The sequence below is a fragment of the Vulpes lagopus genome, chromosome 4, assembly GCF_018345385.1.
Source record: "Vulpes lagopus strain Blue_001 chromosome 4, ASM1834538v1, whole genome shotgun sequence".
Taxonomy (NCBI): domain Eukaryota; kingdom Metazoa; phylum Chordata; class Mammalia; order Carnivora; family Canidae; genus Vulpes; species Vulpes lagopus.
Window position 1 is genome coordinate 92178104 of NC_054827.1, and position 27465 is coordinate 92205568.

Genomic DNA, 27465 nt, shown 5'->3' on the forward strand with positions numbered 1-27465 from the left:
ACCTGGCCCAGATCTTTCTCCATGATCTCCTCAGTGACCAAAACCTACAACTGCTGGGCAAAATGAAACCAATACTCCTATGGCACCAAGGAAAATTCATTTCAACCAGGGGAAAGGAACAGACATAAAGCCATAAACCCAGGAGGTGAGGCAAGAACAGTGAATGGACTGAGAAGCACAGCTTGGGAGGGGAAGGAATCTAAAAGGCCACACAGTTAAGTCTCAGAGACATAATGTCTACTTGAGGAATAAAAGCTTAATGCAAATAACAAAGAAGACCCCCACCATACTCCTACCTGGTGAATAAGTGTTGAGTTACGAATAATAGTATTGTACATTAAGACCATGGAGAGAGATTCTCTGTAGCTCAGTTTACAGGAAAGACCTAAAAATGAGGATTGAAAAGACATTGAAAAAAACTTTGACAAATCAAATTCTCCTTACACACAAGATAATACTAGAGGATTGGGGATTATGGGGCCTGAAGGTGATCAAGCAACAAGAAGATATACACCAAGCCAAGTAGTGACTAGATCAAATCAAATATTTACACAAAAGGCCTAACAGCAGAAAAGGTGCATTCATTTCCCGCATAAATGAATATTTGCCTTAGTTTCTATCATCCACCTTTCAACAAAAAAATTTGAAGCATATGAATAAGCTATACTAAAACCAACACATTCTCAAGAGATGATGCAATTAATGAAGCCAGACTCAGGCATGACATTTTCAGATTAGAAATTTTAGATAACTGAGATTAACATGATAAGGAGTCTAATGGAAAATGTGAACATACAATAGCAATGGGTAATTTGAGAGGAGAGATAGAAATTATGAGAAAGAATCCAATGCAAATGCTTTGACAGGCTCACCAGCAGACTTGACAAATATGAGAAAATAATTAGTGAATTTGAAGACTGAACAAATAAAAATTATCCACACTGAAACATGAAGAGAAAAAACAAAATAATAACCAGCATCCAAGTATTAGAGGACAATACCAAGTCATCTAATGTATATAACTAGAATCCTAGAAGTAGGGGCGGGGGAAGAGAATGGGGCAGAAAACAATAGTATCCAAGAATCTCAAACTAATAATACCAAACCATAAATCTAAAGAGCATGGAAAACACTGTGCTGGATAAATGCTAAAAAACAAACCAACCAAAATCAAACCTTACGTGTATCATATTCAAACTGCTGAAAACCAAAAACAGAGAAATATTTTAAGGTAGCCAGACAAAACAACCACATAATATACTGAAAAACAAAACAAAACAAAAATTATGGCAGAATTCTTGCCAGACTATGCAAACACAAAGGTGATGGGAAGCATCTTTAGAGTACTGGAAAGAAAAACATGTTCACATAAAATTTTATAGTAGATTCACATAAAATTTTATAGCAAGCAAAAAATATATTTCAAAAATAAGGGAGATCGGAAATTCCACAACTAGGAATGTACACAAAAGAATTAATACACAAAAAACAGGTATTCAAACAAATCCCATGTATATTCACACATGATCACAGTAGCACTATTCATAATAGCAATTCTTGGAACAGGAACAGGAACAACAAAAATGTCCATCAGTGCATGAATAGATAAATAAAAATTTGGTATATCTATACAATAGAATGTCACTGTACCATTAAACAAAGAATGAAGTAGAGCAAAATGGTGCACTAGGAAGCTATGGGCCCTTGTTCTCCCACAGCAACACTGAATAAAGAACTAAAACCTAAGCAAAATAACTTTATAGGAGTTTTGGAAGTCAGCCAAAGATCTACGGCAACAAAGCAAACAACCAATCAAGGAAAAGCCACATTCAAAACAGTAAATAATGTTATGGTGTTTTTACTCACACTTGCTCCACAGCCTCCCTGGTGTCATATATTTTGGGAGATCCCTTCCATGAATCTGAGAGAGTAGAGAGGATGAAACTTGTAACATGTCTAGGAGTTACCTGAGGGATTGGTCTCCATGACACCTACCTTGAAATTCAAGTTGTTAAAAGTGGCACAGCTCAGGTCTCAAGCTAGGGAAAATGGCAGGAAATAGCAACTCAACTCCTAAAAGCCACAAGGGACTACAGACTCTAAGACACATGGGATAAGAGATTACTGATAGAGGAATACAACTGAACAGCTTAGGACCCAAGAAAAAGCAAAGGTGAGACTCCAAGGGAGTCGAAGCATTTCAAAGTGGCCTTCTGTTGGGGAGAATTTTTAAAAAGCATACACACAGAACCAGGGGGTGATGCATGCCCAGAATGGCCTTAGAAGACAGTAAGCCTCCAAGTCAGACTGATTAGTGAAGGTTTATCCTGGCATGGAGTCAGTCAACAAACCCTAGGAGAGGTGGCTGTCTTCTCACATATTCAATTTTCAGATCACAAAGTATATAAAGAAACAGAACCCAGAAATAAACCCTTACATATATGGTCAAATGATTTCAGCAAAGGCATGAAGACCATTGAGTGGGAAAATAAAAATCTTTTAACAACATGATGTTGAATAAACTGGATATTCTCATGCAAAAGAATACCTTACACCATATACTAAAAATTAACCAAAAGTGGAATAGAGGCCTAAATATATGATCTAAAAATATAAGCCAATTAGAAAAAAAAACAAAACAAAACATTGGGAGTAACTGGACTTGGCAATAGTTTCTTAGATATGACCCCGAAAGCATAGGCAACAAAGAAAAAAATAAACAAATAAGACTTCTTCAAAATTTAAAATGCCTGTGCATCAAATGGCACAATGAATAGAGTGAAAGGCAACCTGTGGATTGGAAAAAAATATTTGTAAGTCATATATCTCATAAGAGATTAATAACCAAAATATATAAAAAATTCCTACAGCTCCACGAAGAAACGATGAACACCTCTAATACAATACGGGCAAAGGACTTGAATGAACATTTGGTCCCAGAATACATACAAATGGCCAATAAACATATGTAAAGATATTCAACATGACTCATTATTAGAGAAGTGCAAATCAAAACAACGAGATACCACTTCACACTCATTATGTATATTCTCTTATATTTAAAAAAAAAGATGTAGTATTAGAGAGGATATAGAGAAATTGGGACCTTTGAATGCTACTAGGGAGAATGTAATATTGTACAGCCACTATAGATAACAATGACAGATCTTCAAAAACTAAATATAGAATTACCAAATGATCCAGTAATTCTACTTCTGAGCATATACCCAAAAGAACTGAAAGCACAAACTTGAACAGATACTTGTACACTAATATTTACAGCAGCATTATTCACAGTAGTAAAATTGTAGAAACAAGGGTCCATAGATAGATGAATGAATAAACAAACTGTGTACATACATACAGCGGAATATGTGTCATAAAAAAGAAGTGAGGTACTGATATATGGTATAATGTGGATGCACCTCAAAAACATTACACTAAGTGAAAGAAGTCAGACATAAGAGGTCACATGTTGTATGATTCTGTTCATAGGAAATGTCTAGAATCCTACATCCTAAATCTATAGAGACAATGTAAATTAGTGATTGCCAGAGGCTTGGAGAATAGGGAAATGGGGAACAGATGCTTGAAGAGAATGAGGTTTTATTTTGGGATGATGAAAATATTTTGGAATTAGAGTTAATGCTTGTACAATATCATGAATGTACTTAAAGCTGCTCAATTGTATACTTTAAAATGGTTAACTTTTATTTCACTTCAATTTTAAAAATATTTTAGGCTGAAAAACTGTCAAAACAAATAAGAACACTGTAAAATGCTATAAGATCAATTAGCCAAGAAAATGTAACAATTATATATGCACTTAACAGCAGAGCACCCTAATATATGAAGTAAACATTGACAAAATTAAAGGGAGAAATAAAAGTAACAACATAATGATAGGATATTTCAATATCTCATTTTTAGTAATAGATCAACCACACAGAAGAGCAATAAGGAAAGAGAGGACTTAACACTACTGACCAATTGTACCTAATAGATATATGCAGAACACTTTGCCCAATAAAAGGAGAATAGACATCATTCTCAAGTGACATGGAACATTCTCCAGGAGAGATCACATGTTAGGTCACAAGTCTTAAAAATTTAAGAAGACATTGGATAATATCAAAGATTTTTTCTGACTACAATAGAATGAAATGAAATATCAATAGCATAGAAATACATAAGCATATGAAAATTAACAACATATTCTTGAACAACCAACAGGTCAAAAAAGAAATAACAGGGAAAATTAGAAAATGCACTGATACTTTTAAATCAAATTATTTATTTTTTGGTGTTGAATTATGTAAGTTCTTTATATATTCTCTATATTCACCCCTCGGCAAATATATTTGCAAGTATCTTCCCCTACTCAGCTTGATTTTGATGTAGTTAAAATAGAGTAATTTTTAAAAAAAGATTTTATTCATTCATTCATTCATTCATTCATTCATTCATTCATTTGAGACACACAAGGAGAGGCAGAAACAGGCAGAGTGAGAAGCAGGTTCCCTGAAGGGAGCATGATGCGGGACTCTATCCCACCCCACGACTCCGAGATCAGGACCTGAGCCAAAGGCAGACGCTTAATCACTGAGTCATCCAGGTGCCCCCAATAGAGTAATTTTGCATTTGTTTCGCTTGCCTGAGGAGACATATCTAGAAAAATATTTCTATACTTAATGTCAAAGAAATTACTGCCTATGTTTTCTTCTAGAAGTTTTATAATTTCAGATCTCATATTACATCTTTAATTCACTTAGGGTTTATTTTTGTGTGTGGCATAAGAAAGTGGCCCAGTGTTGCATGTTACTATCCAGTTTTCCCAGCATCATTTGTTAAAAAATGGGCAGAGGACCTGAATAGACATTATTCCAAAGAAAACATTCAGATGGCCAACAGACATAAGAAAAGATGCTCAACATCACAAATGATTAGAGAAATGCAAATTAAAACTACAATGATATATACCTTACACTTGTCAGAATGGCTAAAATAAAAAACAGAAGAAATAAGTGTTTGCTAATATGTGGTGAAAAATTAACCCTTGTTCACTGTTGGTTGGAATGCAAATTGGTGTAGTCACTGTAGAAAATAGTATGGAGGCTCCTCAAATAATTAAAAATAGAAATACCATATGATCCAGTAATTCCACTACTGGGTGTTCACCCCCTAAAAATGAAAACACTAATTCAAAAAGACATATGCACATATGTCTTTATTTTTATGTTTATTGCTATATTATTTATAATAGCCAAGATATGGCTATCCATAGATAAATGGATAAAGAAGAGTTGGTACATATATACAATGGAGTATTATTCAGCGGTAATAAAGAATGAAATCTTGCCAATTGCAACAACATGGATGGAACTGGAATGTATATAACATTAAGTGAAGTAAGTCAGTCAGAGAAAGTCAGACAAATATATGATTTCACTCATGTGGAATTTAAGAAACAAAACATACAAAGAAAAAAGAGATAAAAGAATAAACAGACTCTTAAATAGAGAGAACAGATAGTTGCCAGAGGGAATATGGGTGGGAGGAAGGGTAAAATAGATAAAAGGATCAAGAGTATACTTATCTTGATGAGCAGAGAAATGTATAGAATTGCTGAATCAGTATGTTGTACATCTGAAGCTAACATAACATTGTATATTACTTAGACTACAATTTTTAAAAATGTGGCTGGCTACACACACAAAAAAAGAAAATGTGTTAAAACAATGAATATGAAAATGCAATACACCAAAACTTATGGGATGTAATAAAAGCACTAAGAAGGCAGTTTAAAGTACATTAAAATAGAACAAAGATCTTAAATTAACAAATAGATTTTACACCTCATGGAACTAGAAAAAAGAAGAACAAACATAAATAGCAGAAAGAAGAAAATAATAAAATTAAATCACAAACAAATGAAATAAAGAGAAAAACAAAGACAAAAAAAAACAGAAAAGAGAAACAGAGAAAAAAAAAAGAAAAAAATCAATAAAACTAAGAGCAAACTTTTTACAAGATCAACAGAACTGACAACCCTTAGCTCAACTAAGATTAAAAATAGATCAGTCCACAGTTCCATTTTCAATGGGGAAAAACTGAGAGCCTTTCCCCTAAGATCAGAAACACGACAGGGATGTCCACTCTTACCACTGCTATTCAACATAGTACTGGAAGTCCTAGCCTCAGCAATCAGGAAACGAAAAGAAATAAAAGGCATTCAAATTAGCAAACATGAAGTCAAATTCTCCCTCTTCACAGATGACATGATACATAGAAAACCCAAAAGACTCCACACCAAGATTGCTAGAACTCATACAGCAATTTGGCAATGTGGCTGGACACAAAATCAATGCCCAGAAATCAGTGGCATTTCTAAACACTTAATAATGAAACTGAAGAAAGAGAAATTAAGGAGTCAATCCCATTTACAATTGCACCTAAAAGCATAAGATACTTAGGAATAAAGCTAACCAACGAGGTAAAGGATCTGTACCCTAAAAACTACAGAACACTTCTGAAAGAAATTGAGGAAGACACAAAGAGATGGAAAAATATTCCATGCTCATGGATTGGAAGAGTTAATACTGTGAAAATGTCAATGTTACCCAGGGCAATTTACATGTTCAATGCAATCCCTATCAAAATACCATGGACTTTCTTCAGAGAGTTGGAACAAATCATCTTAAGATTTGTGTGGAATCAGAAAAGACCCCGAATAGCCAGGGGAATATTGAAAAAGAAAACCAGAGCCAGGGGCATCACAAATCCAGACTTCAAGTTGTATTACAGAGCTGTGATCATCAAGACAGTATGGTACTGGCACAAAAAATGAATCCATAGATCAGTGGAACAGCATAGAGAACCCAGAAATGGCCCCTCAACTCTATGGTCAACTAATATTTGACAAAGCAAGAAAGACTATCCACTGGAGAAAGGACAGTCTCTTCAAAAAATGGTGCTGGGAAAATTGGACATCCACATGCAGAAGAATGAAACTGGACCATTCTCTTACACCAGACACAAAGATAAACTCATAATGGGTGAAAGATCTAAATGTGAGACAACAATCCATCAAAATCCTAGAGGAGAACACAGGCAACACCCTTTTTGAACTTGGCCACAGCAACTTCTTGCAAGATACATCTATGAAGGCAAGGGAAACAAAAGCAAAAATGAACTATTGGGACTTCATCAAGGTAAAAAGTTTCTGCACAGCAAAAGAAACAGTCAACCAAACTAAAAGGCAACCTACAGAATGGGAGAAGATATTTGCAAATGACCTATAAGATAAATGGCTAGTATCCAAGATCTATAAAGAACTTATTAAACTCAACAGCAAAGAACCAAACAATCCAATCATGAAATGGGCAAAAGACATGAACAGAAATTTCACTGAGGAAGACATACACATGGTCAACAAGTACATGAGAAAATGCTCCGCATCCCTTGCCATCAGGGAAATACAAACCAAAACCATAATGAGATACCACCTCACACCAGTGAGAATGGGGAAAATTCACAAGACAGGAATTAACAAATGTTGGAGAGGATGTGGAGAAAGGGGAACCCTCTTGCACTGTTGGTGGGAATGTGAACTGGTGCAGCCACTCTGGAAAACTGTGTGGAGGTTCCTCAGAGTTAAAAATACTGCCCTACAACCCAGAAATTGCACTACTGGGGATTTAGTCCAAAGATACAGATGCAGTGAAGAGCCGAGACACCTGCACCCCAATGTTTATAGCTGCAATGTCCACAATAGCCAAACTGTGGAAGGAGTCTCGGTGTCCATCAAAAGATAAATGAATACACACACACACACACACACACACACACACACACAATGGAATATTACTCAGCCATTAGAAATGATGAATACACATCATTTGCTTCAACGTGGATGGAACTGGAAGGTATTATGCTGAGTGAAGTAAGTCAATCAGAGAAGGACATACATTATATGGTTTCATTCATACGGGGAATATAAGAAATAGCTGAAGGGATTTTAAGGGAAAGGAGGGGAGCTGATTGGGAAAAATTAGAGCAAACCATGAGAGACTCCTAACTCTGGGAAATGAACAAAAGGTTGCAAAAGGGGATTTGGGTGGGGGTTGAAGTAACTGGGTGATGGGTAGTGAGGAGGGTACTTGATTGGATGAGCACTGGGTGTTATACTATATGTTGGCAAATTGAAGTCCAATAAAGGAATATATCAAAAAGTAAGATTAAAAAGAGAGAAGATTCAAATTTTAAAGATCAGAAATGAAAGACGACACATTAAAATCGATCCTACAATAATTAAAAGGATAAGAAACTACCAAAGATATTTATAAACCAACAAATTAGATAACCTAGAAAAACTGATTAAATTTATATAAACATACAATCTAAAGACTAAATAATGAAGACAAAAATTGAAGAGATCTATCACTAGAAAGTAGATTGAATCATTAATCAAAAACCTTCCAACAAAGCCCTTGGCCTGATGGTTTTGCTGGAGAATTCTACTGAACATTTAAGGAAGAATTAACATCAATACTGGTCAACTCTTCCAAAAAAAAAAAAAATTGAAGAAGAGGGAACATTACCAAACCAACTTTGGGAGGCCCAGAATTAACCTGATACCAAAATCAAATGAAAATATTACAAGAAAAGAAAACAGGAGACCAATTAGCCCTGGTAAATATTGATACAAAAATTCTCCATAAAATGTTAGCAAACCAAATTCAGCAACACAGTAATAGCATTTTACACCATAACTAATGGGATTTATTCCTGGAATGTAAGGATTGTTTAGTATACAAAAATTACATTATAATCAATGTAATATACTACATTAATAGAATAGAGGGGAAAAAACACTATCATCTCAGCTGATGCAGAAAAAGCATTTGACAAAATTCAATACTCTTTCATGATAAAGATTTTCAACTGATTAAGAATAGAAGAAAATTACCTCAGCATAATAATGGCCATATATAAGAAGTCCACAGTTAACATCATAATCAATGCTGAAAAACTAAAGACTTTCCCTTTAAGATCAGGAATCAAACAAAGATCCTTTCTTTAAGCACTTATATTCAACATAGTACTAGAATTCCTCCTAGACAAAGTAATTATGCAAGAAAAGGAATAAAAGGCATCTAAGTTGGAAAGCAAGAAGTGAAATTATCTCTGTTCAGGATGATGTCATGATTATCATGATGACATAATTGTATACATAAAGAACTCTAAAGTCTACAAGTCTACACTCACACACACACACACACACACACACACACACACACACACCTGTTAGAATTAATAAATGAATTCAGGAAAGTTGCAGGATACAAAATCCACATGCGAAAGTCGCTTGCAGAAATTTATCTCTTCCTTGTGCCTCAGTGAGCAATAAACAATATGTCAGGCTGGGAGTCTTATTTAAAAAACGAGAGCAATGAAGAAGAAGAGCAAGAAGAGGGCCTTGAAGCCAGTGGAGAATATACATATTCAGGAAGAGATAGTTTGATTTTTTTTGGTTGATGGTTCTAGGGCCATGTTTGAATCTCAGGGTGAAGTTGAACTGACTCCTTTTGACATAAGCATCCAGTGTACCCAGAGTGTGTATACCAGTAAGATCATAAGCAGTAATCAAGATCTCTTGGCAGTGGTGTTCCATGGTACTGAGAAGGATAGAAATTCAGTGAATTTCAAAAATATTTACATCTTACAGGAGATGGATAATCCAGGTGCTAAACGAGTGCTTGAGCTTGACCAGTTTAAGGGGGAGGCGGGGAAACATTTCCAAGACCTAATTGGCCATGGATCTGACTACTCACTAAGTGAAGTGCTGTGTCTGTGCCAACCTCTTTAGCGATGTCCAGGTCAAGATAAGCCATAAGAGGATCATGATGTTCACCAATGAAGATGACCCCCATGGCAATGACAGTGCCAAAGCTAGCAGGGCGAGGATCAAAGCTGGGGATCTCCATGACACAGGTATCTTCTTGGATTTGATGCACTTGAAGAAATGTGGGGGCTTTGACATATCCTTATTCTACCGAGATATCATCATCATAGCAGAGGATGAGGACCTAGGGGTTCACTTTGACAAACTGAGCAAGCTAGAAGACCTGTTGAGGAAGGTTCATGCCAAGGAGACCCGGAAGCGTGTTCTCTGCAGGTTGAAGCTTAAGCTCAGCAAAGATACTGCACTCACTGTCGGCATTTATAATATGGTCCAGAAGGCTGTCAGACCTCCTCCAGTGAGGCTTTACCAGGAGACCAATGAACCAGTGAAATCCAAAACCCGGACATTTAATGTAAATACGGGCAGTTTGCTTCTGCCTAGTGACACCAAGAGGTCTCAGAACTATGGGAATCGTCAGATTGTACTAGAGAAAGAGGAAACGGAAGGGCTGAAACGCTTTGATGAATCAGGTTTGATTCTCAACAGTTTCAAGCCCTTGATAATGCTGAAGAAGCACCATTACCTGAGGCCCTCCCTGTTCGTGTACCCTGAAGAGTAGTTGGTGAATGGGAGCTCAACCCTGTTTATTGCTCTGCTCACCAAGTGTCTGGATAAGGTCAGGGCAGTGTGCAGATACATCCCCCCACACCCCGTCGGAACATCCCTCCTTATTTTGTGGCCTTGTTGCCATAAGAAGAGGAGCTGGATGACCAGAAAATTCATGTGACACCCCCAGGCTTTCAGCTTGTCTTCTTACCCCATGCTGACAATAAACGCAAGGTGCCCATTACTGAAAAAGTCATGGTGAACCCAGAGCAGATAGACAAGATGAAGGCTATTGTTCAGAAGCTCTGATTCAATACAGAAGTGACAGCTTTGAGAACCCAGTGCTGCAGCAACACTTCAGGAACCTGGAGGTGTTGGCTTTGGATTTGACGGACCCCGAGCAGGTGGAGGATCTGACACTGCCTAAGATTGAAGCAATAGATAAAAGACGGCTCCCTGGTGAATGAGTTTAAGGAGCTTGTCTACCCACCAGATTACAGTCCTGAAGGAAAAGCTCCCAAGCAGAAACAAGATGATGAAGGTGGAAGCAAAAGGCCCAAGATGGAGTTATCTGAAGAGGAGCTAAGGGCCCATGTCAACAAGGGCACACTGGGTAAGCTCACTGTGCCCATGCTGAAGGAAGCCTGCAGGGTGTATGGGCTGAAGGGCGGGTTGAAGAAGCAGGAGCTGCTGGACATACTCACTAAGCACTTCCAGAAGAACTGACCAAACAGCCAGCCACCCTTCTACACTATAGCCAGGCTGCCTAGTTTTGTTCTCATCAAGTTAAAATACGTTTCTCCTGAACCAGCAAGAGTCTGCCTGATAAAAGCCAAGGGCCTTATATTTATGGCCCTTACATTTAGTGGAGACTTTCTGTTGTCATGGAGACAGCATAGTCCTCCCACTTTGCTGTGCTTTACTGTCTGAATAAAGATCCCTAACTTTGTACTATATAAAAAAAAATCACTTGCATTTCTATACACTATTAATGAGCAATCAGGAAAGGAAATTATGAAATCAATTCCCCAATTTCACTTACAATAGCATCAGAAGAAATACACTTATCCAAGAAGGTGAAAGATTTGTACACAGAAAACTACAAAATAATGTGGAAATAAAGAAGATACAAATAAGTGGAAAGAAATCTGGTGTTCCTGGGCTACAATTAATGTTGTGAAAATGTCCAGACTACCAAAAGTGGTCTACAAATTCAATGCAATCTCTATCAAAAGCCTAATGGCATTTTTTTTTAAAATAGGAAAAAATACCCTGAAATTCATATGGAATCTCAGAGCCAAAATAATTTTGAGAAAGAAAAGAAAAAGGACTAACACATCTTGATTTTAAGACATACTACAAAGCCACAGTAATTAATCAAAACAATGTTGGCATTGGCATAAAGACAGACATATAGACCAATGAATAGACTAAAGAATAAAGAGACCAAAAATAAGCCTCTGATCAAATGATCTTTGGAAATAGTCCAAAGGCTACATAATGGGGAAAGGATAGTCTCTTCAACAAATGGTGCTTAGAAAACTAGACATCCAATTGCAAAGGAACGAATTTGGACCCTTCACACCATATACAAAAGTTATATCAAATTAAAGACTTATATGTAAGACCTAAAACTATATAACTCCTAGAAAAAAAAAGCAGGGAAAAAACTTTATGATGTTAGGTTTTGTAATCATTTATTGCAAATGACATCAAAAGCACAGGTAACAAAAGCAAAAATGGACAAACTACAGAACAGAAAATATCTTCTAACCATATATCTGATCAAGGATGAATATACAGAATATAAATAACTACTACAAACTAACAACAAAAAGACAAACACCCATATTTAAGAATACACTAAAAACTTAGACATTTTTCCAAAGAAAATATATGAATGGCCAACAAGCATATAAAATGATGCTCAAAAAAAAATAAAATAAAATGATGCTCAACATCATCAATAATCATTGAAATGTAAATCAAAATCACAAGACAATCACCTCACATGTATAAAGATGATCACTATCAAAAATAAATAAATTAGCAACAAGAAAATAGCAAGTGCTGGCAAGGATGTAAAGAAATTGGAACCTTTATGCACTGTAGGTGGGAATGTAAAATGAACAGTGCAGTTGTTATGTAAAATAGTATGGTGGTTCCTTAAAATATACATAGAAGCTTATCAAAACCTACTCTGGCTGTCATATTTCTTGGATCACATATTAAATGTACGGATAGTCTTTTTTGTTTTATTTTTAGCAAAAGTGCCAAAGTGACTTAGTGTAAAAATTATTGTGTTTTCAATAAAATGATGCTGTATATGTCACAAAAATGAATATTTACTCATTCATCATACCATACACAAAAACAAACTCAAAATGGATCATAGGCCCAGAGATAAAATGTAAAACTTATTGAAGGACATCTAAGAGAAAAAAATCTGTGACCTTGTGCTAAGCAGAGATTTTTAAGATATAACACAAAAAGCATGACCCACAAAAAAAAATTCATAAATTGGACTTTATCAGAATTTAAAACTTTTGTCTGGGAAAGATGCTACTATGAAAATGAAAAGATAAGAAAATTTAGCATGTCACATATGTGAAAAATAACTTGCATCTTAAGAATATAAAAACCTCTCAAAACTTAACAATAGGAAAATAATCCAATTTTTAAAAGTATCTTAATAGATACTTCACCAAAGAACATAAACAGATAAAAAACATGTTCAACATCATTAATCATTAGTGAAATGTAAATTCAAATCACCTACCACTACACATATGTCAGAATGGCTAAAAATCAAATCTATTTAGGACTCTCATATATTAATGGCAGAATTCAAAATTATATAGCAATTCCAAAAAGTTAAATGTATGCAAACCACATGGCCATGCAATTCTATTGCTAAGTATTTTTCCAAGAGAAATGAAAACATACATGCACAGAAACACCTCTGAGCTAACTGTACATCTATGTAATGGACTACTACTCAGTAGTTAAAAGACACTTAACTACTGATAAGTGCAAGAACATGGTTGAATCTCAAAAGCATTATGTGAAGTGAAGGATCTAGATTCCATTTCTTTAAGATTCTGAAAAAAGTAAAATTGTGAGGTGCAACACCTCACCAAAGAAGATATGCAGATGGCAAATAAGCATATAAAACTATGCTCCACATCAGATGTCATTAGGGAAATGCAAATTAAAGCAAATATGACATACCACTACACACCTGTTCGACTAAAATCCAACACATGACAACACCAAATGCTGGTGAGGGTGTGGAACAACAGAAACTCTCATTCACTGTTGGTGGAAATGCAAAACAGTGCAGCCACTTTGAAAGATAGTTTAGCAACTTCTTACAAAGCCAGACATACTGTTACCATAAAATCTAGCCATTGCCCTCCTTGGTTATTTACCCAAAGGAACTGAAAACTTACATCCACACAAAAATGTGCACATGGATGTTTACAGCAGCTTTATTCATACTTGTCAAAACCTGGAAGATGTCTCTCAGTAGGTGAATGGCTAAACAAGCTGTGGTACCTCCAGACAATGTAATATTATTCAGTGTTAAAAAGAAATGAGCTATCAAGCCATGAAAAGACATGGAAGAAACTTAAATGCTTATTACAAATGAAAGAAGCCAAACTGAAAAAGCTGCATGCTGTGTGATTCCTACTATAGTACATTCTGGGAAAAGGAACACTATGCACAGTAAAAAGATCGGTTGTTGCCAGGGATTGGGGTGAGGCAATGATAGAGATTTTTTAGGGCAGTGAAAAATACTCTGTCTAATACTATAATATAATGATGGACATATGACACATAAATTTGTCTAAACTCATACAATGTACAATAACAAGAGTAGCCCTTAAGGTAGACTATGAACTTTGGGTGATAATGATGTATCAATGCAGGTTCATCAATATAACAAATGCACTGCTCTGGTGAGGGGTTTTAATAATGGGGGAAGCTGTGCTTGAGTGAAGACATTCCTCTCAATTTTGATGTGAACCTAAAACAACTCTAAAATAAATATTTAAAAAATGTTTATACTTCTAAGCTGAAACAAGCAAAAACAAAAACTCAAAACAATGAAACACTATGGGGACAGAAATCAGATGAGTTCTTACCAGTAGAGGGGAGAAGGAATTGAAAATAAAGGGGTAATATTCCATTGTCCCCCATTAGAAATGACAAATACCCACCATTTGCCTTGACGTGGATGGAACTGGAGGGTATTATGCTGAGTGAAATAAGTCAATCGGAGAAGGACAAACATTATATGGTCTCATTCATTTGGGGAATATAAAAAATAGGAAAGGGAATAAAGGGGAAAGGAGAAAAAATGAGTGGAAAATATCACAAAGGGAGACAGAATATGAAAGACTCCTAACTCTGGGAAACGAACTAGGGGTGGTGGAAGGGGAGGTGGGCGGGGGTGGGGGTGAGTGGGTGATGGGCACTGAGGTGGGCACTTGACGGGATGAGCACTGGGTGTTATTCTATATGTTGGCAAATTGAACACCAATAACAAATAAATTTATTTAAAAAAAGAAAATAAAGGGGTGCCAGGGAACCTTGGGGAGAAATATTGTCTCAACTAAGATGGTAGTTACATGACTATATATATTTGTCCAAACTCATTGAACTCTGCAGATCTCTATTGTACGCTGGTATGTAATCACACTGGAGTCTACCTGTCTTTCTTTATTATAGTGCAAGTCCCTGTACACCAAGGAAAGAAACTAATTTATTTCTGAATCTCCAGTGGCCCAATAAAACTTGGCTGGGTTCCTCTAAATTCAGAAGAGGAGTAGAGTCTGCTCTGCCGACTAAAGGCTGGAGAGGATGGCAGAGCAGAAGAGAGGTGCCCTGTGCTGGCTTATGTTCACACTGAAGTCCCAGGTGGCTCTTTGGCTGAGTGCACTGGTGTCAGGAGGAGCTTCCAGGGCATTTGGCAGTCCTGGTATCTGCAGGTCTGACAGCTCCCCAGGACTATTTACAAAACTGTAAATCTCATTCTTATAATCACTGACAATGCTGCTTTATCTCTTATCTAACCAGCTTTGAGTGAAGCAGAACCATGATAGAACTAATGGACTGACTAATATAGCACAGATCAGTGGGCTCTGAACCATGATAGAACTAATGGACTGACTAATATAGCACAGATCAGTGGGCTCTGATACTCAAAGCTGGCATCCTGTAATGTGGAACCATTCTTCCAATGGGACCAAAAATTTAAGACTGTGTATAACTCAGCCAGGTTTTGAAAGTATAAAGCTAATAGCAAATTATCTATGTGATATCTTATGAGTGTTCAGTAAACTACTGCTAAAATCTGACAACGACAATGTTATCTATACCAGGGATGTTTACAATGCCCAACTAGTAAGAACGATGAGCTGACCTAGCAAAAAAAAAAAAATAATGTGAAAACAGTTTTCCATCATTTAAAAAAAAATAATTGCAGATGAATCTTAGCTGGAGATTTTCTCCTGTCAAGATGGTCAAGATTTGGTTTTAAAAATAAAATCCCAATTCAATTGCTGCTTTTTTACTGAAATAACTTTTATGAGATTTTTATTTAGCTATGAAGATTTGTTATGAGTCCTTGCTTTAATTCTTCCATGCATAGAATCATAGAATTTGAGAGCAGGAAATCACCTCAGATACTGTATCATTCAGTCCTTCATGCTCATGTGCTCATTAACTCATTTGTTCATTCACTCAAAGAGCTTTCATGGTTTACTGTAACCTGTCAGTCCTCTGTGTCCTGGGAAAGAAGAACTACATAAAAAGATGGAAAGCCAGGAACACAGTCAAGTTAGCAGATTTGGTGTGGAGGCAGAACTCTGTGCCTACACTGTGAAAAAGTCCTCCCCATGTTCCCATCTCACTTTTCAGCAAAACATTCCCTCAGATCTTCCTGTTCCTGTGATTCTGACACCAGTAGAGTTCCTCCATAGTGGACGAGATGGTTTCACTACACAGATACACCTTCAACTCAGCAGTGACTGTTACACCTCCAGGAAAGGAAGACCCTGAAATGCTCCAGAACAGACAAGTTTCACTGAAGCACAGCATCCTGAAATCAAAGGTGGTAAGAACAGGAATAGCTGAATCTGTACATTTCTACATCATTTTACAGGATGGACGGGTCTGTAGAGGCAACCCTGAGAGGCAACCCTACATAGCAGAAGTTCTGGCTCATTCTAAGAGAGCCTCATCCTTTGTGTATCCTTTCTTATAGACTGTGGCATTATTGTTGAAAGGGCTCTCGTGGGCTGCATGAGTGGATGTACCCACCCATAGGCTCTGATACCCTCTGCAGCACTCAAGAAAGAAGAAACACTGCCACATTTCATCACTGCCACACACTTGGTGAGTAAGCCCTTCTGGCACCCCACACCATACATGGTGGGTCTGTGGAATACACTGAATGTAGAGAGAGAGGGACCTGGCAAGGATGAGGCTCCATCATTGAGGTGTGATTATACTCCCTTTCCATGCACTGTTTCTCTTAGGGCTGTCTATGAGTGCCTTGAGGAGGGTAGCAGGAAGCAAAACAAGCATGAGATAAGCCTCTTGTTTGTGCGGATTATCTGACCTTTGATTCTCAGTGTTCCAGCTCTAAGAATTACACATTTCTCGCATAATGCCTACTATGTGCCAGATGTGTTTTTTTGAGTTCATATCATTATCTAATGATTCAGTCAATGTCATTATTGAAAACAATGTCAAGGAAAAGCCTAGTCAGGGCCACAGCTCCCAGCAGGGCTGTGCCTCTGAGCTCAATGGATTATATGATTACACTATATGCATCCAGAAAAAGCAACAGAAAGCCTTGGCTTAAACTCCCAGAAATATATACAACATTGAATAATATACATCTGTTGTCCTTCTAAATACTAAAGGGGCAGGTGAAAGGGGCAGTGTGTGCTTACTACTTATCATGGAACCGGGCTTTCTAGTAGAGCTGAAAAGGCCATGGGTGAGTGAGCTGGGGAAGTACCCTCAGTCTGGGCCTCCCACATGCCTTCCATGCCCATTTTCTTTCATTGGTTTTGTGGGGCTGGAGAGTTCCTGGAAAAAGAACTCAGAAGTGGCCATGAAAGCTGAAGGTTAGTCACATACAAGTATATCAGGTGGGCCTTGGGGATTCATCAATAAAATAAGGGGGTTCTGGGGGCCAGGACTCTGCTAGTTTTCTAGAGAAATTCCTCCCCAAGGAAGGAAGATCTTTGCTTAGTAGGTCAGACCTTCAAAAAAGCCTGCTTGCAGGAGGAGGAACAAAAGCCACGTGTGCGGAAAGCTCAGAGAACTCATGCCCCCCTGGACACAGAAGCTCTGCACTGGGAACCCTCTGAAAACCAGAAAGACACCAGGTGGCTGGTCACCTTTTAGAGGCATGGCCAGCCGCCATCCTGAGTCGCAGTGTGGACCACGGGCATTGTGTTTGAGCAGAGGCCACTGCTATGATGACAGCCTGCCTCAGGACAGGTCCTGGGCAATTACCAAACCAGAGGGTGCTGTGGGGAGGTCCACACCAGCTGCCTCTCTCTGGGGCACATGCATTCTGCCTTTTTTTCCCCTTTTACTACCTTAAATTCCTATAGAAGCTTACACTTTTGTTATCTTCAACCTATGACATATGAACTATGACTTGTTTTATATTGGATAACATGATCTCCAAACTATATTCTTCCTATGGGAAACCATCTGCTTTGGAGTGTAGCTGGTTAAGAGAGCAGATTTGCCTCAGCATCCTGACAACTAGATAGCTCTACCCAGAACACACGCTGGCACCTTAGACTTGATGCTTGTGTACACCAATATAACAGGAGAGCTCCCTTTTTCATTCAGTATTAATGAAAGTGGAGATAAAAGGACAACTTCCCATCCCTGTATGTGTCAGCAAGTACTGGTTAAACCTCCATCAGCTTCCAGGAAACCACCCTTGCTCACAAAGCAGTCTCTGCTGGCCAGGGTTGGCCCACCCTTGGGATGCCCTGGGCATGCTGTGCTGGGACATCTGAAACTCACACAGAACAGCCTAACAACCACTTATTTACACAGAATCCAAAGAAAGTACTATAGTTACACCCTGCCCAGCCTCATGTACCCATTTGGTGTTGAGAGGGAATCACAAAACCAATCTCCTTTGCTGAGCAGACATACCATTCTTCATGCTCTAGTTGCACTGACAGCACCTATCCTTTTGTAGGTTAAGAAAACAATTTAGAATTCCACACATTTTCCTCATCTCCATGCTGATTCAAGAATGGGGCTATTGCTGCCATGTTTAAATACCAGAAACATAAACAAAATATGGCCAATTGTTTGAAGTATTGACTTAGTAGCTTCATCTACCCTGTCTTGGAAATGGTGGGGTCCATGCCAACTTCAACAAATGTGAAAGTCTCTCAAGGTCAGATTTCCCTTGACCCTCGCTGCTTGAAGCTGCATCTCCTGCCTTGCCATTCATTTCTAAGCTATTTTCCATAAGGTCTCCTCCACGGGACAGTGGAGGAGCACAGCATGGTGTGACTGCAATATCAAAGGAGGTGCAGCAAGAGTCACAAGGCCACCACCATTTCTGGACCTTTAGCTTTGTTGCATTTTAACATACAGACTGAGGGTTAAGTCTGAAAGAAATAGAGAACTAAAAGGAATTTTATAGCAAGCAAATGGATGGAAGGGACCTTTATTTTTTATATATATATAAATTTATTTTTTATTGGTGTTCAATTTGCCAACACATAGAATAGCATCCAGTGCTCATCCCATTAAGTACCCCCCTCAGTGCATGTCACCCAGTCACCCCCCACCCCCCGCCCACTTCCCCTTCCAAGGGTCCCCCGGAAGGGACCTTTAATATCTAAATGAAGGGATCCAGGTTTCCATTGTAACAGGTAAAAAATGAGATAATGCAGGTCAGTGCCTGATACAGAGCCTGGAGCAAAGCAGCCACTCAGAAAATGGTAGATGTTTTTAATACTAGAAATTAGATTAGAAGTTAGTACTGCACTTTAAAATGACAAAGCATGATTTTTAGTGCATAAGGATTTATACACCAAGCTTTTCAAGAGAGAAAATATTCTCCTTATACACTAAGAGTACTGATAAAAATAAGTGGTGTTAATACTCCCACCATGAGTAATTTCAAGCACAAATGTGATGTCACTAAACATGGAGCTGGGAAGGGATCACTGCAGCACTGTTATATAATATTTCTACCATACAGATCAAACAATATAAATAACCTCAAGGACAAAGAAATAGCAAAATGTAGTAAACTAATTAGAAGATATGCTTTTTGAATATTTATTACTTTTGTTTTAGTATACTTAACCTAAGTTTACATAACTCAATTTTTAATAACAACTATGTTTAACAAGTGGGTGGCAAAAATCCTGAAAATTTAACAATCAGCTCTCACAAGCCAGTTCCTGCACATACTTTGTACCAGGTACCTAAGTTTCTGTGTTCCTCCAAGAAATTCCATGAATGTGAGTCCAGCAGCTTGGGGTAGTTCTGTCTCCTGGTGTTTGCACTTGTCAGACCTGTAAGTGTCTGGAGGAGAATCCACTGCTCCACCATGTGGAAGGCATGCAGCTCATTCACCCAAGAGGCATATGAGGAAACCATACTCAGATTGAGAAAGCTCTGGGGGACTAAATGTGAGGGTTCCAGAACAGTGAGTTCTGGAGCTGGAAATTTAGAGGTGAACTTTTACACATGGTTCTTCCTCATTCTGTTCAGGTTCAGTTCAGGAAAAGTGCGTCCATCACCATATCACCCTGAATGTTATGTAAAAGAAAGTGTGCTATAGAGCCAGGAACTTAAAAGGAAACTATACACAGGGATATGTTTAAATATATATTGTCACTTCCAAGTGATGATGTAGAAAATGCATTTATAAATAATATGGTCCTAAGACTCCATTCTTGTTGAAGTGCCTACATCCTTGAAGTGCCAATTTTACCTTGAGTTCCACACAGAAGGACATATTTCAGAAGATCAATGAAAACATAAATGTGTTCTTTGTTCTCAGCACAACTGCCTACTTTAGTAGTTTTGTCTCTTCAATTGCTAATTCTTTTCAGATTATATAGCTTGAAAACAACTTTTTCAGGCAGTTCATATACTGTTTTGAGAAAGAGAGCAGAGCAGACCATTTCTATGGCATTGGAAAACAGATGGAAATGTTGCACAGGGGAGTTAGTTTCTAGCTTGTTAACTATTGAGGTGCTTCCTTTCATTTTATTCAGGAGAGTGACTGAACTTTAACCTAATGCAAGATAAGGCCACCTCCCATTGGATTTACTGGTGCCTAGGAAAAACTTCACTCTGGGAAAAATGAGTTTAAATTAAGACATTTCCATTACCTCAGACTGTTGTGCTCCACATAGCACCGAGCCCTCATCTGACGTGGTATTTTACGTAATTTACAGAGACAACATTCTTCAGAGTGGACTAGCCTTTGACAATAACTGTTTTGGACAAATTCTTATGTGTTTATTTTTGGCTGAACTTTCAAGCCATTTAAAGTCATTTATCTACCATTAGAGCTCTCCTGTCTCAATAAATGACACTGCTATTGACCCAGTTTCTCAAGCTACAAACTCAGAAGCCTCTTTGAATGTTCTCTTCTTCCCCCTCCTTTGTCCACATCACTAATTCATCACAAGGTAGTTGGCTGCCTATCCCTCACCATTGCTGTCTTTCAGCTAATACTCCACCCTGGACCAGTCTCATCTCTTCAACAACTGTCTCTCTGCTTTCCCATGGCCTTCAAGGAGATCTTTTAGAAATTTGAACCAGGTCTAGTTTCCCAGATCTGAGAGAAGAGTGGTTGCTGAAAGCAGACCTCTGCCTGGAAGCATTGCCTCTTTGTTAAACTGTCCACAGGGCTCCAACATTGCATGCTCTTGTTGCTACTCTTGGCAGCAACATCTCCATATACATCACTGCTTAAACTAGAAGAGGAACTTCAGAAATGACAGGGATATAGCCTTTAGGAGAGTTTCACTTATAAAATTTATAACACTGTAGAATGAACTTCAAACCACTTGCATTTTCCTATTTAAGAAAAAAAATCAGTACTTGCCCTAAAGATGCATTTTTTGTGCCTTCTCCAGTATTTTAATTGAGTTCTTTAATCTTTACTGCTTGTATACTATCCTTAACCTGATTATGTACTGGCAGAAAGGACAAAGATACTCCAAGCCATCAATGGTTCCACAGGACCATTGTGTGTGCTCTGCTGATGCACACATCTATCTGCATCCTGGGTTGAAGAATGGGCAACAGTTGCTATCAAATTTATTGGAACATCACCAAGTCGTGAACATCCATACTAATTATTTTCCACTAATACATGTGTTTCCAAAGCATCTATGGGAAGATGCACAGTGTGGCAGAAAGAGTTTGGACTTGAGGCAGACAGAGCTATGAAGATCCCAGCCCTGCCATTTGCCACTGAAAGGCCATGAACAAGTTCTATCCACTGTGAGTATCGGCTTCCTCATCTGACAATGGGCCATTGTGATGTCTGGGGATTTTTGGAAGTAGCCATTCTGGGCACTTGCTATAGTGCCAGGTGGGGCAGATCCTCCTGAGTATCAGTTTCCCCCAACATTTTTAATAGAGCTAAAAGAAGAGTCATGTGAAAAAGCATCATCTGTCAACATCATATCCCTTTCTCAACTATTGTAGACATTTTTTTTTCTATTGCAGACATTTCTTAACCTCACTTTGGAAGCAACAACTAGTAGTACCAAACTGTATAAAAAAATGCCTCAAAGAGCAAATGCCAGGCAAAGCAGTCCTGGATCCCCCATGCTTCCCCTACTCCTCATCAAAGTTTCCGATCTCCCCCTGCTTCTGCATGACCTAATTTCAAGTGTTAGGGCCAGAGTGCTGGGCCCAGTGACCCCACTGATCAGGGCCCAACACCCTTCTCTGGTTGTTTTCCTCAGGGAATGGGGAGGATTCTCCTACTTTCACAAGGAGGAACCAGGGGGAAAATCCACTTCACACTCAATAATTATTAGCTCTATTATTATTTCTCTTTAGTCATTCAGCAAATATTTGCTGAGTATCAGCTGTGTGTGAAACATTGTGTGCCTCTTCATTTTATCTATTCATATTACCCTAATGTAGAATAGCTTTGATCTAAGGGATAACTCTAACGATGGAATTTCAACCTTTAGTTCATGTGGATCAACAGCAATTCAGAGCTATGGTATTTGGACATCAGAACTCTCAGAGATCCCCTGAAATTGTCCTGTCTTCTAGCTGGGCATCTAGGTTCTCTTCTAGGACATGAGTGTTATGTACTTTCAGAAACTGAAACCAGACAGAGAAACCATTCATACTTATTGAGAATATTCTCACCCTTTGGAAGGAATCTAATATTCACCTTCATCACCTTGGATGATGAAGTTTTAGTTTAAGTTTCTGGTACAAAAATGAAATGGTTCAAGTTTCATTTGTTATGTTTGGTTTGGGAGTGGGTAATAATATTCAAGATGAGATTAACCTTCAGTGAAAAAAAATATTTTTCAGAATAAGAGGGAATCAGCCTATGATAAACCTGATAAAAAAGCAGCTGAAAAGTAGGATGAAGAGACAACAGTGATAGACTGAGGGGTGACCAGAACACAAGGGCTCTCCTAGGAGTGTCCCAGGTGTCCATCAGAAATACTCAGAGGCTAGATTAGTTCCTGACTCTCTTGCCCAGGCCTGACTGAAATGGCACCCTGCGGGGAGGCCAGCCAGAGTGAGCTCTCCGCCTGGAAGTTTCCTTGAGGATGGCAGCCTACTGAAGGACAGGGAGGGCATGCTAGCCCACAGGGGGTGTGCAGACCTGGGGGTGTGTAGTGGTGGAAGACAGGACTATAGACATCCCCCATTGCCAGAGCAAGCATTAAAAAGCAAAAATTTAAAAAAGTTTTGTTTAAATTAATGACTAACTGGGTAAGAAAAAAAGATGCAAAAGTCTTTTGAGATGGGAGCCTAGGCCAGAGAAGAGGACTTCGGAGAAGATGAAAGGCCAAGCTGTGGCCAGCAGTTCGGTTCACAACAGGCTGACAAGGGGCTTTGATGAGCTCCATCCTGATACCAAGACCCATGTGCAATAACAAATGCCCAATCTGGGGTGATATTTTCTCCTCCATGGTACAACAAAGTTTGACAGTAGGAGAGATGTTTTTGTTTTTTAATGTAATATGACCTTATCCTCAATTTGGCCTTCTATCTAAAATTTTCTGTGTGACCATGACTTAAAAGAACCTTTATGTTGCAGGAAGTTATGACAGAGAAATGAACACCGAAGACTGAGATGTCCTCAGTGAGGGAGGAAAGACTGTAAAGTAATCTCTCTATCCCTCTTCAAATTAGGGAAGTCTTTCTGATCCTGTCTTACTGATTCGAAGAAAAAAAATCTTTGGGCATCAAAATAAACATACAAAAAGCAGTAGGCCCATTCAAGATGATTCAAGATGTCTTTAGTAATCACTACACAAACAGTGCATCTGGATGCCAATGCCAACATTTTTTTAAAAAGATTTATTTATGGGATCCCCGGGTGGCACAGCAGTTTGGTGCCTGCCTTTGACTCAGGGCGCGATCCTGGAGACCCGGGATCGAATCCCATGTTGGGCTCCCGATGCATGGAGCCTGCTTCTCCTTCTGCCTGTGTCTCTGCCTCTCTCTCTCTCTCTCTCTCTCTCTCTCTCTGTGTGTGTGTGTGTGACTATAATAAATAAATAAATAAATAAATAAATAAATAAATAAATAAAAGATTTACTTATGTGAGAGAGAGCACAATCTGGACTGGGGACAGAGGAAGAGGGAGAGAGAAGCTGAAGCAGACCTGAGCTGAGCACAGAGCCCAAGGTGGTGCTCCATCCCATGACCCTGAGATCTCTACCTGAGCTGAGATATTGACCTAAGCCAAAGCCAAGAGTCAGATGCTTAACCAACTGCACTACTCAGATACCCCAGATTCCAACATTTAAAATAACATTGATTGGTTAGAGGGTTTTGTGCTCTTCTTTAAAATTTGTAAGTCTTTGGATTTACAAAGCATTTAACAAAGACCAGTAAGTACTGAGTCACAATGTAGCTATGTAACCACTTGATTTAAAAAATAAATAAATAAAATTTTAAAGGAGTCTGCAGCTTTAAAGAATTCCATTTGGAATATAGTTTTCTTAAGAAGAACCCAGATGGGCTTTTAGATAAAGAGACAGACCAGCTGCATGTATGGTCAGATCTGTATTACAATTGGATATTAAGAAAACCAAACACTGTTTAACAAGACAAGCTCTTTATAAGCAGCTTTAAAAACCATGACTATTTCTCATTATTGTACCAAATGGAAGGCATTCTCTTTGTAGTTGTCAGGGAAATTCTATGGGTGAGGTAGAGGGGTACATTTACAGAGAAGGACCAGGCTGAGCTAAATCTAGAGCAACCCCTGGGGCTCCGTGGACAACATTCATTCATTCACTCAATATGTATTAAACACCTACTGTAAGCATTCCATTCTATTCCTACCCTTGGTGCCTAACAGCGAGCACTTGAGGATACCTGTTCTCAGTGCCCTTTTATTCCAGTTAGGGGAGAGAGACAACAAACAAATACATATGTACTGCACTTCAAAAAGTATAAATTGCTACGGATCAAAACAGGGCAGGGAAAGTGTAGGGGCTCCTATTGTAATTTGAGTGGTAAATGGCCTTTTTGCTAAGGTGACACTGAGCAGAACACTAAGAAAACTGAGGAGTCAGTTGTGTGACTGAATGGTAGACAAAAATCCCAGAGACAAAGACCTCCAGGAGCCATGGATTTAGGATGTTCAAAACACAGTTTAAAAAGACTAGAGTGAGGAGAGGAAAAATAGTAGAAGATATGGTTGGACAGCAGGGGCCAGACCCCATGAGACCTCACTGGTTTGTATAAGAGAATATAAAGTATATTATCTGACCACATGAAATTAAATTAGATATCAATGACAGGAAAATCCTTGGAAAATGCCCAAGTGTCTAATAACTAAATAGTTCATTTCCAAATAACCTGTGTTAAAGAAGAAATTAAAAGAGAAATAGAAAGTACTGTACTTTGAAGTGAATGAAAATGAAAACACAATATATCAGAATTTATCAGACTATAAAGCAGTCCTAAGGAGGAAATTTATAACACTAAAACACTTAAATTAGGAAAGTCTCAAATCAATCACATCAGCTTCTGCATTAAGAAACCAGAAAAAGATGAAGGAAAAAAAATAAGACAAACTTGGCAGAAGAAAGAAGATAACAAAGATTAGGGCAGAAATTAGTGAACTAGAAAACAGAAAAACAATAAAGGAAATCAGGAAAAATTTCTTAACAAAATTTTTGCAAATCTAATCAAAAATATATTCAAAGGAAATATATCATGACCAAGTGGAATTTATCTAGGATGCAAGAATAGTTTAAAATTTTAAAATAAATCAGTATATCATTGTGGTTTTGATTTGTATTTCCCTGATGGCAAGTGATGCAGAGCATTTTCTCATGTGCTTGTTGGCCATGTCTATGTCTTCCTCTGTGAAATTTCTGTTCATGTCTTTTGCCCATTTCATAATTGGATTGTTTGTTTTTTTGGTGTTGAGTTTAAGAAGTTCTTTATAGATCTTGGAAACTAGCCCTTTATCTGATACGTCATTTGCAAATATCTTCTCCTATTCTGTAGGTTGTCTTTTAGTTTTGTTGACTGTATAATATTCGACAAAGGAGGAAAGACTATCCACTGGAAAAAAGACAGTCTCTTCAATAAATGGTGCTGGGAAAACTGGACACCCACATGCAGAAGAATGAAACTAGACCACTCTCTTGCACCATACACAAAGATAACCTCAAAATGGATGAGAGATCTAAATGTGAGACAAGATTCCATCAAAATCCTAGAGGAGAACACAGGCAACACCCTTTTTGAACTCGGCCACAGTAACTTCTTGCAAGATACATCCACGAAGGCAAAAGAAACAAAAGCAAAAATGAACTATTGCGACTTCATCAAGATAAGAAGCTTTTGCACAGCAAAGGATACAGTCAACAAAACTAAAAGACAACCTACAGAATGGGAGGGAAATATCAGAAAGGGAGACAGAACATGAAAGACTCCTAAGTCTTGGAAACGAACTAGGGGTGGTGGAAGGAGAGGTGGGCTGGGGGGTGGGGGTGACTGGGTGGCAGGCATTGAGGTGGGCACTTGATGGGATGAGCACTGGGTGTTATTCTGTATGCTGACAAATTGAACAACAATAAAAAATATATTTATAAAAAAAAATAAAATAAATCAGTATAATTCACTACATTAACAACCTGAAAATATATACTGAGTCATCTCAACTGACACAGAGAAGCATTTGACCAACATGCCCTTTTAATAAAAACTCTCAGGAACCAAGCATAGAAGGTAAATCCCTCAAACTGACAAACTGCATCTAAATACCCGCACACACCGCCAACCTCATACTTAATGGTGAATGTTTAAGTGACTCCCCAGTAAGACCAGGAACAATGCAGCCACCTGGGTGACTCAGTCAGTTAAACATCTGCATCAGGCTCCCTGCTTGGTGGGGTCTGCTTCTCCCTTTCCCTCTGCCCTTCCTCCTGTTTGCCCTAACTCTTTCCCTTGCTCACTCTCTCTCTCTCAAATAAATAAATAAAATATTTTTTTAAAAAAAGATCAGGAACAAGACAACATCCTCTCTCACCACATCTATTCAAAATTTTACTGGAGGTAATCCAGTAAATGCAACCAATCAAGAAAAAGAAGGAAAAGGAATACAAATTGAAAAGGAACAAGTAAAATTGTGTTTACTTGATCATCTACATAATAAATTTGATGAAATCTACAAAAGGAGTACTACAGTTAATAAA

The 27465-nt window shown here is 38.1% G+C and overlaps 1 protein-coding gene and 1 pseudogene across 3 annotated transcripts in view; one reads left to right on the plus strand and one right to left on the minus strand.

Annotated features, from left to right (window-relative positions):
- Positions 1-27465, minus strand: part of OCA2 (OCA2 melanosomal transmembrane protein) — a 409422-nt gene that overhangs the window by 40079 nt on the left and 341878 nt on the right. The window lies entirely within an intron of this gene.
- On the plus strand, positions 9415-11236 carry LOC121488886 (annotated as a pseudogene).